The following is a 14,262-nucleotide window of genomic DNA, read 5'->3' as shown; positions in this document are numbered from 1 at the left end:
GTACCCTAGAGAAGTGCTTCTCAAGCTGGAGAGTGTATTATAATCACCTGGTGTGCGTGTGTGTGTGTGTTAGTCACTCAGTCATGTCTGATTCTTTGCGACCCCATGAACTGTAGCATGCCAGGTGGGCTTGTTAAAACAGATTGCTGGGATCATGTCTATAGATTCTGATTCTGGAGGTCTGGGGTAGGTTCTGTATTTCTAACATGCTCCTAGGTGAGGCAGATACTGCTCTTCAAGGCATCACTGGCGTTGTCTAGAGCAAGAAGCATCAAGTACAATTTGCCAAGCAGATCATGTAATGACTCAACTGTTGGGTATGGGCGGATGACAACCCATCTAAAAATGCCACCTTTTCTTCAGCCAATTGATTATTCTTGTTAAAATTTATTTCATCAGAGATCAGATCAGATCAGTTGCTCCGTCGTGTCTGACTCTTTGCGACCCCATGAATTGCAGCACGCCAGGCCTCCCTGTCCATCACCATGGGGGCACAAAGTACTTGTAGTGATGTGTGTTAAGTGCCTAAGTTTGTCATAGGTGGACACATTTTACACACACACCCATGCGACCACCACCACCCAGATCAAGATTTGGAAGTTTTCCATTGTCCCCAAACCACTCCATCTACCAAAAGTAAACTTACACTACTTCCATCACCATTGGTTAGTTCTAGCTGTTCTTGAACTTCATGTAACTGGGATCAAATAATATGTACTACTGTTTCTGGTTTTGTACATAAAGTCCATTCATGTTGTTAAGTATATCAGTAATCCTTTCTGTTTATTGCTCTATAGTAACCCAATGCATGAATGTACCACAGTTTATTGATTCACTGGGTTGTTTGCAGTTTTTTCTGCTGGAAGCTGATTCCCATCTAATTAAGTGAAAATGTAAGTTCCGTGTTATTTTCTTATTTTTCAAGGAAAGCTAGACATCCATATTATTATGTGAAGATTTTTAAGAGTTGGCAAATATTTAACAGTTTAAACATGGAGCAGGTCATGTTAAACATGGTGTTGCCAGTCTGGTGCATGAGTCATGGGTTCGCAACACCTGTGACTTCTTGGCCTCACAGATGTTCCCCTCATGGCTAAAATCACTCTCATGTCCTCACACAGAACACGCTTGATACATGTAGCAGTGATGGGTGCCTGCTAACAGAGCTCATCGGAATCTTTTTTTGTTAAACTCACTTATATTCTGCTATTTAGAAGAATGTGGGTGTGAAATAAACTTCCTTCTCTCTACCACGCTTGGGGAGCCCAGGATCCCAGACCTGTAAGAATGAATCAAGTAGTACTGATGCTTCTTAGCGTGCTGTCTGCAAGCTGCATCTGTGTCATTGCTGTGCAATTCATTCATTTGTTTATCTTGCCAAAACATTAGCGTTTGTGAAACAGCTTTAGAGAGCTGTGGTGGATTAGTATAGCATGAAAGGAAGTGGTGGCTTGTTTTCAAACAGGGAGAAAAGAGCTTTCATTGTAAAATTCATAATTTATTTATTGTCCAAAGGACTGTATTGCACATCTGTTGCATAGCAACAAAATAAAGTTTGTCTGTTTAGGAAAATCTGAAGGCGTCTTATAACATAAAGATAAAGAATGCTTTCTGAACTCTTATTTGCTTCAATGTGTGCTTTGTCACATGCCAATTATAGAAGAACATCAGGATGAGAGTTTATTTTAGGTGATACAAATGTTAACATAAATGATAGAGGGTATTATTTTATGTTTATGTGATGGGAAATCTTATCTATTTAAAAAGATGCAATTTCCTGTCCTTATCCAATGCTTACTGGAGTAGTCGGTATCTTGTTTCTTCCCTAAGAATTTTTTGGGAGAGTTTATTTTTAGCCAGTTATTTGTTTCTATTTCTATTGATATTTTTCTGAATATCATTTCAGATAATGCCCATAGGTTTAACTGAAAATTTTCCAGGATCTTCTGAAAACCAAAAACTGTGTTACCCTGAATAATGCCAATACAGTGGGTAAAATTCAAGTGTGCAATATATTTATTTGTTCATTTGTTCAGCCTCATTGGGGAAAAGATTCTGGCTCAGTTTTCTACTTGTGTTCTCTGGTTAGATCATCTGCCTTACAAGTTGATTCATTTTTCATTATAGTCAAAATCCTAAGTTTAACAGTATGGGGATCTTCTTATTGATGGAGTAGTTTATAGTAATATGCTTCACATTATGTATTAGAGTTTTATTACTAACGTCACTAGTTGAAGGTCAAAGCCAACCCACCCCAAAGTACTGGACTAGAGTCCTGAAGATCTGAGTAACTAGCCATGTGAAACATTATTTAACCCTAGGACGCTCAGAATCTCAGCTGTGAAATGAAGACATAGCATGGTGATATATGTGAGAATGTATTGCGAATTATAAATTGAACATCAAAGTCTTATTTATAATAATTATTTTTTATATTATTTACTTTAAAATTTGACTTTTTGTGAAAAATGGTTAAGAATTTCAAACAATTCAACAAAGTAAAATAAAAACCACATATTTTATCACATAAATATAATTGTTATTTATATTAGGTGAATACACTTTCAGACACTGCTATATACATATAATAAATAGCATCTGGATACATAGATAAAAATGGCTTTGCTAAAATAGAACTACACAGTAAATGCTACATTTAAGTAAAATATTCAATTTTACTTGAATTTAGTAGGAGGGAAAGTGAAATTGCAGGAATTCTTAAAATTAAGGTAAATAGTTCTTCCAAAAAGAAATATAGCATTTAAGTACCTGCTTATGACATTTTGAAAATTATTTAAAACTTAAGAAGTTTGAGTGAATTGTTATTTCTGGCATATACATTTTATATGGTATCAATTAACTAATCACTATAGAAAATGAAGAAATTAGCCTCTTACATCTACTTTCTTTTTGATTTTTCTCCCCTTCTCTCTAAATATTATTCAGTTCAGTTCAGTTCAGTTGCTCAGCTGTGTCTGACTCTTTGCGACCCCATGAATTGCAGCACGCCAGGCTTCCCTGTCTATCACCAGCTCCCGGAGTTCACTCAGACTCACGTCCATTGAGTCAGTGATGCCATCCAGCTATCTCATCCTCTGTCGTCCCCTTCTCCTCCTGCCCCCAATCCCTCCCAGCATCAGGGTCTTTTCCAATGAGTCAACTCTTTGCATGAGGTGGCCAAAGTACTGGAGTTTCAGCTTTAGCATCATTCCTTCCAAAGAAATCCCAGGGCTGATCTCCTTCAGGATGGACTGTGGATCTCCTTGCAGTCCAAGGGACTCTCAAGAGTCTTCTCCAACACCACAGTTCAAAAGCATTCAATTCTTCAGCGCTCAGCTTTCTTCACAGTCCAACTTTCACATCCATACATGACCATTGGAAAAACCATAGCTACTCAGCCATTAAAAAGAATGAAATAACATCATTTGCAGCAATATGGAGGGACCTGGAGATTATCATACTAACCAAAGTAAGTGAGATGAAGACAAATGTCATAATATCAAAATATGCAGAACTATAAAAAATGATACAAAGTAACTTATTTACAAAACAGAAACACATTCACAGACTTAAAGAACAAACTTACTGTAACAAGGAGGAAGGGTGGAGGGAAAGGATGGACTGAGAGTTTGGGACTGACATGTAAATGCTGCTATATTCAAAATAGATAACCAGTAAAGGCTTACTGTAAAGCATGGGGAACTCTGCTCAACATTCTATAATAACCTAAATGGGGAAAGAATTTAAAAACAGGATACATGTTTATGTATAATTGAATCACTTTGCTGTACACCTGAAACCAGCACAGCATTGTTAATCCACTATCATGCATGCACGCGGGTATGCTCAGTAATGTCCAACTCTTTGTGACCTCATGGACTGCAGCTTGCCAGTTTCCCTTGTCCATGGAATTTTCCAGGCAAGAATACTGGAGTGGGTTTTCATTTCCTACTCCCAAGGATCTTCCCAACCCAAGGATGGAACTTGCATCTCTTGCATCTCCTGTATTGACAGGCAGATTCTTTACCACTGAGCCACCGGAGAAGCCCCTAATCAACTATACTCCAATATAAAATAAAAATTTAAAAATACTTATAATCAAGGCCTATTTCATAGTTTCTTTAATCGATTATATTAAAATAAACTTTGTAACTCACAAAAAAGAAATTTTTAAATGACAAAACCCACCCTCAAGAAAATTACACTTCTTAATATTTTAATAATATCTCCCTTTTCATTTCTGTTTTGCAAATAAAACACAGTTTCAAAACAAAAATTTTTGATCATAAAATGCTCATGTGTAAATTCATGTTCTTAGAATTTTACATCAAATACTGTGATTTTAAATTTTCTTAATGGAATGCTTTAAGTATTCACTGTATTTTGATGCCATACATAGAATGTTAGAGTTGATTCTTTAAAAATTTCTATAATATCCCTTACAAATTGTTGTTGATTAATTTAACAAATATTTATTGAATCACTACAATTTTTCATGGAAGGTGCTAGTAATATAGCAAAAAGCGAGACAAATTCTCTGCCTTCGTGGATATGACAATCCAGCTTCTAGCTCTCTATCCTTATAATTTTTCCTTAGTGGTATTTGTTTCACTCCTAGGACAACATAGCATAAATTTATCCATATATTTACTGAACAGCAAAAGTAGGAAAGTAAAAGTCATCACATGTCAGCTTTAAGATGGTGGTACATTCTAGAAGCATGACTGGATTTCCAGGCATCTTCCCTGCTGGCTTAGAGGGAGACCGGGGTTCAATCCCTGAGTGGGGAAGATCCCCTGGAGGAGGAAATGGCAATCCACCCCAGTACTCTTGCCTGGAAAATCCCATGGACGGAGGAGCCTGGGAGGCTGCAGTCAGTGGGGTCGTGAGGAGTCGGACATGACTGAGCGACTTCACTTCACTTCACCATGTTGTGCGCTCTCCTGTGAGTATACTCAGTCTGGCCAGGGCTGGAAGCAATGCTCCGTGAGTAGACAGAACACTGTTGAGGATGACTTTCTGTTGTTCTTGACACTACATGTCTTTTAACATACTAAAGGACTAATAAGTATTACAGTTGGTGATAATAGAACTCTGCACTTTCTGAGATATTCAAAGTACCAAAAAGCAGTGCAGGAAGCAGTGTGCCATAACAGAAAGATGTCTCAGTCCAGAGCCTGAAGATCTGGATGGCAGATCTTATTCTAAAATTCATCTTGGCATGACCTCAATGTACAGAGAAATATCTAACAGAATTGAGGCATTCTTTGTGAAATTAGAAGCTATCTCCACAAAAATTCCATCCCCCTACTCCTTCACACTCTCCTGTGAAACATGTAAAAAAAAATTAAGGACAAGTATAATAGTTTAACTGATATGTTATTAAATGACAGCTGGTGACAAACACAATTATTCATCACTGAGCTGGTTCAATAGGGTAGATATTATCATCTGATTATGAGCATTTTCCAAGAATTCTTGGATATTTCCAACAATGCTCTAACAAGGTATGATATTTTTCAGTTTCATTCTTATCCCTTAGTTTGATGGAAGCAAAACTATAAATGAATCTAGACTAGGAAATCATCTTGGCTCTTAACTGAATTGGAATACTTAGAATACCTAATTTATGTTTCATTTCTGAATGAGTGTCAAAAACTCCAAAAGATCAGCAGTCCCTGAAATAAACTGAAATGGATACTAAAAGATAGATTCTTGCACAATGTGTTTTTGTTATTCTAGTGCTATCATCCTTATTTCCTGCTATTGAGCAAAGTTAAAAAAAAAAATGGAGGACCATGTGAACCTTCATCATTAGGAAGTTTAGGATAAGCAACAAAAATGGAAATTTTTCTAACAATTATTAGACTGAAAAATTTTAATTCATGTATGGTTTCAAATTAACTTAAAAAAATACATGTTGCTGCTTTTTACTTGCCTGAAGCCTTTGAAGAACTTTGGCAGTACAAATGTTAACAGAGACAATATTAAGTAGCAGGAGAAGTTCTCATTCTTGAACTCCTGGAAGGAGGCATCTCAGATGCAGAGGCAGTTTGAATATTAACTTCCCATGACCTCTTAAGTGCTCCCTTCCTAAGAAAGGGCCAACAACTGTGGGGAGTGTCTTGCTTTCCAAAGACCTTTCTTTCTGTGTTTATTTGCTTGCCCTTGCATCATTTTCTCCATCATTTACCTGCCCAATAAAGGATGGACAAGAAATGGCAAAACAGTTGAAAGCCAATCAAATCATTCTGGAAAAATTGTTAACAGACCTGGAATAAGATTAGCCAAGAAACGTTTAGCTAAAATAAGGTTTGGGGGGAAATCTGTAGATCTCATTTAGATTGGGTTTATGTGACAACAAAGCATGCGGTCAATTTAGTAGAAAGTGGGCAAATTGTTTATGCAGTTGTGTTGACAAAACCACCAGTTGATCCAATGACTGCATTTTCAAATTTATGGATTCTAGCTTTCATACATACTGCCCGACCCACAATCATGAATATTTAATAGTTGCATAAATTAATTTTTGGTAGATTAACAGTTTGTGTCTGAATCTTCAGATATTTTTGTTAGTTTGTTGCATTGTTGCATCTTTTTTGGAGCTATATGATTGGTAGTACTGGAAACAGTGAATTTTAACTTTATTTAGTTAGATTTATTGAAGAATTGTTTAAAAGAGTTTCTTCCTAACTACTTTTTTAGTGCGCTTTTTAAAAGCGCTACTTAAGATGAAATGTTCATGTCACAGTACAAATTTTATTAAATTACTGTTATTCATAAGTTCTCCCCCAAAGTTGGAGTGGTATTGCTCATTCATATTTCAACTTGATAGGATGGTTATAACAACTAAAATATTCAAACCAAAAGTATATTCTTGACTAAGACAAAACTATTGTCTTCTATTATCCAGAAACTTTAAAAATCTGAGACATTTGTTCATTAATATTAAAACCAGATAACATGGTATCAACAATAAAGGAAAATCTGAGCCGAAAGTGTGTTCTTGACTTGGGCAATGTTCCATGTTATACGGTAAAGAAATCTGCTCCTGGATCAAAGAGATACCAAAGTTCCTTAGAGAAAGTTCTTTGTTGGTGCCAGTTGGCGATTGAGAATACAGGATTTTGTCTACTCAAAAGGACATATTTTACTCTAACATACTTTGCTCACTCTTTTCAGAGTTCCAGGATGTCAGCCATTACACTACATACTCTACATGCCATATATTTTTATTATAATTATTTATATAATAGCTTACACACATCATTTCCTAGTTTAAAAGGGGGTCACTATTCTTTAGTACATAGTATTGATAAGTAATATGACTATTTCACCTAAAGAATGAAAATTAATGTTCAAGATTATTTTCTCAAGATGAAGTATTTATTCCATGGCTAGTCTGAGTCACAAAATCAAGACTTTAGACAAAATTTCTGGAATCTTCCTAGTAAACCATAAATAAAAGATTAACAAGAAAAATAAACAAAACAATACTGTTTTAGACCAATATAGCATTTTTCTTTCAAATAATTGTAAACATTATTATTTTTATTGTAAGAGCTGTTATGACATATAATTTTTTAAATTAGAAAGTTATGTTGAAAGACTTTATGTGACTTGCCCAGGGTAACCATGTAGCAAAGCTGCTCTTGAGTCTATTAAATGAAGTTTCTTCTCTGCCCAAGATTGTTTTGCATATCTACATCTGGACTACCCAGGACTATACCAACTGGCCACATGTTACTACTTAAATTTAGAATAATTAGAATTAAAGTGAAGCATTCAATGCTGGGCACATTTCAAGTACCCAAAAGCCATATGTAGATAATGGCTACTATATCAGACAGCACATATATACAATGCTTCCATCATCACAAAACATTTATGGGGCAGTACTAGTCCAGATAATAAGAATCTTTCTTTTCTTTCTTTCTTTTTTTTTTTTTAGGGCCACACTACACAGTGTGTGGGATCTTAGTTCCCTGACTAGGAATCGAACCCTTGCTCCCCAAAGTAGAAGGGTTGAGTCTTGACCACTGGACTGCCAGGGATGTCCCTGGATAATAAGAATCTTAAAATGTTTGTTTTAACAAAATAAATGTCCCCAAATTTATGATAACCACTGATTTTACTATTGCTGTAACATTGTTAGTAAGGCTAATGTAGAAAAATAGAGGGCAATATTAATAATATATTAATTCATATGAGACATATGCTAGTTATGTTGGGCTTTTTTCATATTAAAACTAAAATTAAAACAATGTACTAAGCATAGTTCTATTTTTAAACTGTGTCATGTGACATTTAGCATTGCCTCAGCTGAAGATATTGAAATTCAAAGATAAAGATATGGTTTTTCAGGCATCAGGTTTTTGGTTTGGTTTTTCGGTGGGTGGTGCTAAGTTAACAGCAAAGGGAGGAAAGCAGACCAGTCTGGGTTTCATCAGATGCCAGATGGCAATGCACCAGAGGCAAGTCCACCAGAGGCAAGTGTGACCCCAAAATATTATAACCATCTCAGCTACTATTCAAATATAAAAGCATCAGGCCAATTTTTAAATATGCACAAGCTCAAAGAATACTGTTATTTTTTAAAATATTAGTTACCAATGAAATCCAGGGAATGAAGAAGAGGTAAATCAAAATGAAGAACCAGGGAACAGAGAAACTATGAGGATTATAGTAAGTACTAAACCCTTTTCAATGAAAACTAATATTAAACAATTTTGGAAGAGGTATAATTAAACAATTTCAGAAGAGGTATAGTAGAAAAAATTATAATACATTAATAATATTTAGCATATTGAAAAGCAAAGACATTACTTTGCCAACAAAGGTCCGTCTAGTTAAGGCTACAGTTTTTCCAGTGGTCATGTATGGATGTGAGAGTTGGACTGTGAAGAAAGCTGAGCACCGAAGAATTGATGCTTTTGAACTGTGGTGTTGGAGAAGACTCTTGAGAGTCCCTTGGACTGCAAGGAGATCCAACCAGTCCATCCTAAATGAGATCAGTCCCAGGTGTTCTTTGGAAGGACTGTTGCTAAAGTTGAAACTCCAGTACTTTGGCCACCTCATGCGAAGAGTTGACTCATTGGAAAGGACCCTGATGCTGGGAGGGATTGGGGGCAGGAGGAGAAGAGGACGACAGAGGATGAGATGGCTGGATGGCATCACTGACTCGATGGACATGAGTTTGGGTGAACTCCGGGAGTTGGTGATGGACAAGGAGGCCTAGCGTGCTGAGGTTCATGGGGTCACAAAGAGTTGGACACAACTGAGTGACTGCACTGCACTGAACTGAACTGAATCGCTGAGTAATATTCCTTGGTGTTATGTACCACATCTTCTTTATCCATTCATCTGATGATGGACATTTAGGTTGCTCCCATGTCTTGGCTATTGTACACAGCATTGTTTCTTTGATTATATTTTTGTAGCAAATATAACCACCAAGGGAGACTGAGAAATTGTTGAAATGTTACAAAGTCATAGAATTTTAGAGTTGCTTGGAATATGTCAGATCATGTGGCCAAATGCTACTCACATATATTCTATGGGCAAGCCCTATGGTCTACTCCCTGAATAATGGGTCTTGGCCACACAGTTGGGTAATGTGGGTATGGCACATATCCATTATGCAAGTTTGTCCCTAAAAATGGTGAGCAATTAATATTTCTTTAGTCTTTCTGAGATAATTAATTTTTGCTTAAGCACCTTAAACAATGTATCATTGAAATTTTATAACTCATGATGTTTTATTGGAAAGAACAAACACAAGTTGAATTAGCTCAAGCAGTCAGAGAGGTTTTTAGTGTCTCATTAAATCATAGGAAGTGTTGAACTGCCAAACCTCAGGAAGAACATAAATGCAGTTGGGGCTTATGAAACTTGGTTCCAGGGTTTTAAAAGTACCAAGGACGTGTTTTGCTTTATTCACCCCCTTTGGTTCTCCCAGAATGTTGGCTTTATTGCTTTCTCACTGCAGATGGCAACTTCAACTCGGTAGGTCACTTGGCTACAAGCCTCCCTGGATTCCCATCACCTGGCTCTGCCACCAAGAATTATATTCCAGCTTCAGTCTGAGATTGCTAGAGACCAGAATGCTAACTTATAAACCCCTTGATCCATTAAACATGGTAAGGGAGAAGAGGTATAATATGAATATGGGACTACTGTGAATCCTAAGGGCCAGGAAAGGACACTGCTATTTCCAGAGTAAGGAAATTTGGTTGATTATCAAACAAGAGGTGTCCTCTGTAGAAACAACAACAAAAAAATTTTAGTATAAGTATATCCCATACAACATTTGAAATATACTTATGCTAAAACAATTTTGTTGTTTAGCTGATATCCAACTTTCATTTGGCACTCTATGTTTTTGGATGTGTTTGGATGTGTGCTAACTTTGTTGGTCTCCTTATAAATTAAATTTTTTTCTGGTGATATTCTCACTAAAAAAGAAACTTAGGAATGATATGGGTTATTTGACCTTAATATTGTAACACCTAAAGGGTATGGCATCACTTGGCAACTGGGAAATTTGAAACTGGTTATGGAAATGCCTTTAATCCCACTGTGAGTAGTCTTTCTTTGCTTGACCATGCACCAGTAATCCAGAAACATCCTGTCAGTTTCAGACCACAGAATGTTTGATGGAAGTTTAACGTTATTTCAAGGCTAGTGTATTCATTCTTGCAAATTTAACTTCTTGATTGCTTTATTTTTAAAGTGCATAAATTAATCATGGTAATCTAAAATTGTCTTGTGGCTTGATTAGACATATCTGCTTATTAATGTATCTCAAGTCTTATATTAAAGAAATCTATTTACCTTTGTTAATCAGGTATTTTTCATAAATGCTTCATGTATGTATGCAATTAATATGGTGTTAGGTGTTCAGTCGTGTCCAACTCTTTGTGACCCCATGGACTGTAGCCGACCAGGCTCCTCTGTCTGTGGAATTCTCCAGGCAAGAATACTGGAGTAGGTAATCATTCCCTTCTCCAGGGGATCTTTCTGACCAAGGAATGAAACCTGGGTCTCTTGCATTGCAAAGTGGATTCTTACTGTCTGAGCCACCAGGAAAGCCTAATTAATATAATATGGATTATAATTAAAGTGATTAATATAATATGGATATAAAATTCTATGGACTGCAATGTGAGAAATACTGAAAATTCAACCCTTTGATCTCTAGGAAACTGACCAGAAGGATTATAACTTACCAAGGTCCAGTCAACTATTAGTGGCAGAGATGGAGATAATTGACAAAGTTTGAATAACAAAATAAATCAAATTTTAATGGCAAGAAATTAAAAAAAATTTGTTTAGTGAAAATTCTTCTCAGAATACTCATCAGTTTAAATAGCATCTGTAGAATTCAGGTATTTATTATGTCAAAAAATTATGAGTATTGAAGTGGTGCAATTTTCCACATTGCAATTCTAAAGGAAGATTGCAAAACATGAGAGCTAAGGTGGCTCATCAAGATCACTCAAGAGTAGAGAGTCCATGTACCACAGCTACTGAGCCAGGGCTCCTGATGCCATGTGCCACAGCTACCGGGCCAGTGCTCTTGAGCCCATGTGCCACAACTAGAGAGAAGTCCATGCTCTGCAATGAAAGATCCCACATGCTGCAACTAAGACCAACATAGCCAAGTGAAAGTGAAGTCGCTCAGTCGTGTCCGACTCTTTGCGACCCTGTGGACTGTAGCCCACCAGGCTTCTCGGTCCATGGGATTCTCCAGGCAAGAATACTGGAGTGGGTTGCCATTTCCTTCTCCAGGGGGTCTTTCCGACCCAGGGATAGAACCCAGGTCTCCTGCATTGCAGGCAGACGCTTTAACCTCTGGGCCAACATAGCCAAAGAAATAAATAAATATTTTAAAAAAAACGATCACCCAGAAGTAAGAACAATTCACATAGAGGAGCTGGGAATCAGCAGGCATGACAAAGTCATTAGGCCAAAACCAATGTGTTGAAGCTGCTCTTCCTCCAAGGTGCTGTTTAACCTCTGTGGACACTGAACCCATGGAAATAGTCTGATGCCCCTTTGTGGATGAATTACCTTTTTTCTGTGATTAGGGAGCTGAGTGTACTTCAGTATATAGAGAGAACCAACAGCTGGCTATCTGGTATCCACCAAGTAATCTTTCAGAAGCAAGGGAAATAAGCAATCTAATCTTATTTTTCTTGAGATAGCACTGGCCCTATATATAGGCAGAGTGCACAATTTATGGGATATGTTTTTGAAACCTTCAAAATCCTCAATGGAAAGACAGAAGGGAGATGACATCACCCAAAGCAACTTTATGAGAATATAGCTTGAGTAATGTGTATTGATGATAATTTGGTATAACAGCCAAATAAAGTGGCATTAAATCACTTAATGGGAAAGCAAATTATTATCCAGAGAACACAAGTGGAAACTGAAGATAAAAGTAGAGAATCAACCAGAGGACTTCATGTGTAGGGTGATTATATGCTCCTCTTTGTCCACAACAGTCCCAGTTTTATATTCATTCTCCCAGCGTAATACTCATTCTTCCAGTGTTCATGCTCCAGTTACTTCCAAACTCTCCCAATTTGGATTATAAATTACATGGACCACTTTGATGAAACAGTATGACTTATACTTGTGGTCTGCCTTGACAGATCACAAATTGTCTTGTACTGTTCAAAATTCTGTGTACTTAAACAAATGAGGTATTGTTTGGGAAAATGCAGTGTTCCTGGAGAGGATACAAAGAGGAAAGAAAGAAAGAAAGAAAGAAAGCAAGGCTAGAACTCAGAAAGTGGTCTTTAATATGTAAATAGTCCTTTAAAAACAAAGAAAACTAATCAAGTAAGCAAATATCTTCAGCTGCTTGTGCCCAAGATCAAAATATAGAGTCATTTGTACATGAAATTTTATAGGCTATTGTTGAATAAGAGTAAAAAGTTTCTAATTGAAATTATTTCTGACATTGCAATGTGCTTTGAAAAAGAGTTTCACACAGAGGACATTAACATCTAATTCTTCCCTCTGCTACTTCCAGATCAGAATTTACAGTACTGGAAGAGGATCAGAGGGAGAAGAAATCTTTCCTGCATGCTCTAACTCATCTGGCTTCCCCAGTGTCTCTGCGCATGTATAACAATCCATCATTCCTGTCTACTGACTAGTTTTTCCTGCAGAAGGTCATTGCCTATAACTCTCTCCAACAGTTCTTCATCAGATCTTATTCTGGTGAGAGCTGGAGCCAGAGAGAATACAGTTGAGCACTTGCCTCTGGCTCCCATTCTAGCCCTGGGAAGGCTAGACTCCAGGATGAAGAAGGAGACGGGAATCCAGCCATGAATATCTGTTCCAGTCAGATTTCTTGCCAGGCTGGGATTTGGTCCTTATTGGAACACCTGAGTTCCTGCTCTTCTATCTTTCATCTCTATGGTCTGGTGGTTTAGACAGTTATTTCCACTGTTAGGTATGTCATCTTATCCGAGATAGCTGGACCTGAAAACCTACAGAACAGTGATCATAGGAGATTTTGATCTGCAATTGTTATATAAAATTCAGAAATACAGTATATTTCCAAATAGATTCTTCCAAGTATGGCTCTTGGAATAATACTTCTTAAAAATTATCCTCATATCCTAGGATTATCCAGATAACTCATATACATAGGGAACACTTCTACAGAGACAAAGACCATATATTGGGTTTTGAATAAAACACACTGATAAGCAAAGTTTAAAAGACAGTATTGTACATTGACATATTTATACTGTATCTATTAAAAATATGTTCTATTTATGTTTATTAGCTACTGGGAATTGATTCATCACTTGACTTTTTGCTACAACATAGTCTCTTATTTCCATTTACGACATTCTTTCTACCTTTTTTTCTTTGAGTAAGAGGCTCTGGAAAATTAAAAAAAAATACAGATTCTAAAGTTCTGATTTGTGGAAAATCTGGATTACAAGGAGACCAGCCCATTCTGGGCTGTATGACAGGCACAATTTTTATGTTTTTATGTCTCAACATCGAGGACCTATTTGAAGCTGTCTTATTCAAAAGTGTTTTCCAGCATCTCTGTCCAACACCTGCCCAGGTGACTAATAAAGCAATAAAAACAGATCAAAGCTGTGATTCTTTTCCCTGTCCTTCACACAATACATGCCTCAGGTATCTGTCTGGTATTTAATATAAAAAGAAAACCTGGAAACATCATGACCATTGATATATGCCACCAATGTTGTGAGCTACTAACACATT

The 14,262-nt window shown here is 36.8% G+C and overlaps 1 protein-coding gene across 1 annotated transcript in view; it reads left to right on the top strand.

Annotated features, from left to right (window-relative positions):
- The window catches only part of HAO1 (hydroxyacid oxidase 1), an 86,452-nt gene extending 72,939 nt beyond the window's left edge, over positions 1-13,513 (top strand). Inside the window, exon 4 of the transcript XR_008701572.1 lies at positions 13,043-13,513. The gene's annotated coding sequence lies outside the window, so the exon portion shown is untranslated. The remainder of the gene's footprint in view (positions 1-13,042) is intronic.
- The last annotated feature ends 749 nt before the right edge of the window (positions 13,514-14,262 follow it).

Source organism: Bubalus kerabau, chromosome 13 (assembly GCF_029407905.1).
Source record: "Bubalus kerabau isolate K-KA32 ecotype Philippines breed swamp buffalo chromosome 13, PCC_UOA_SB_1v2, whole genome shotgun sequence".
NCBI classification, from domain to species: Eukaryota; Metazoa; Chordata; class Mammalia; order Artiodactyla; family Bovidae; genus Bubalus; species Bubalus kerabau.
Note: the sequence above shows the minus strand (reverse complement) of the source record. Positions and strands in the feature narration are given on the sequence as shown.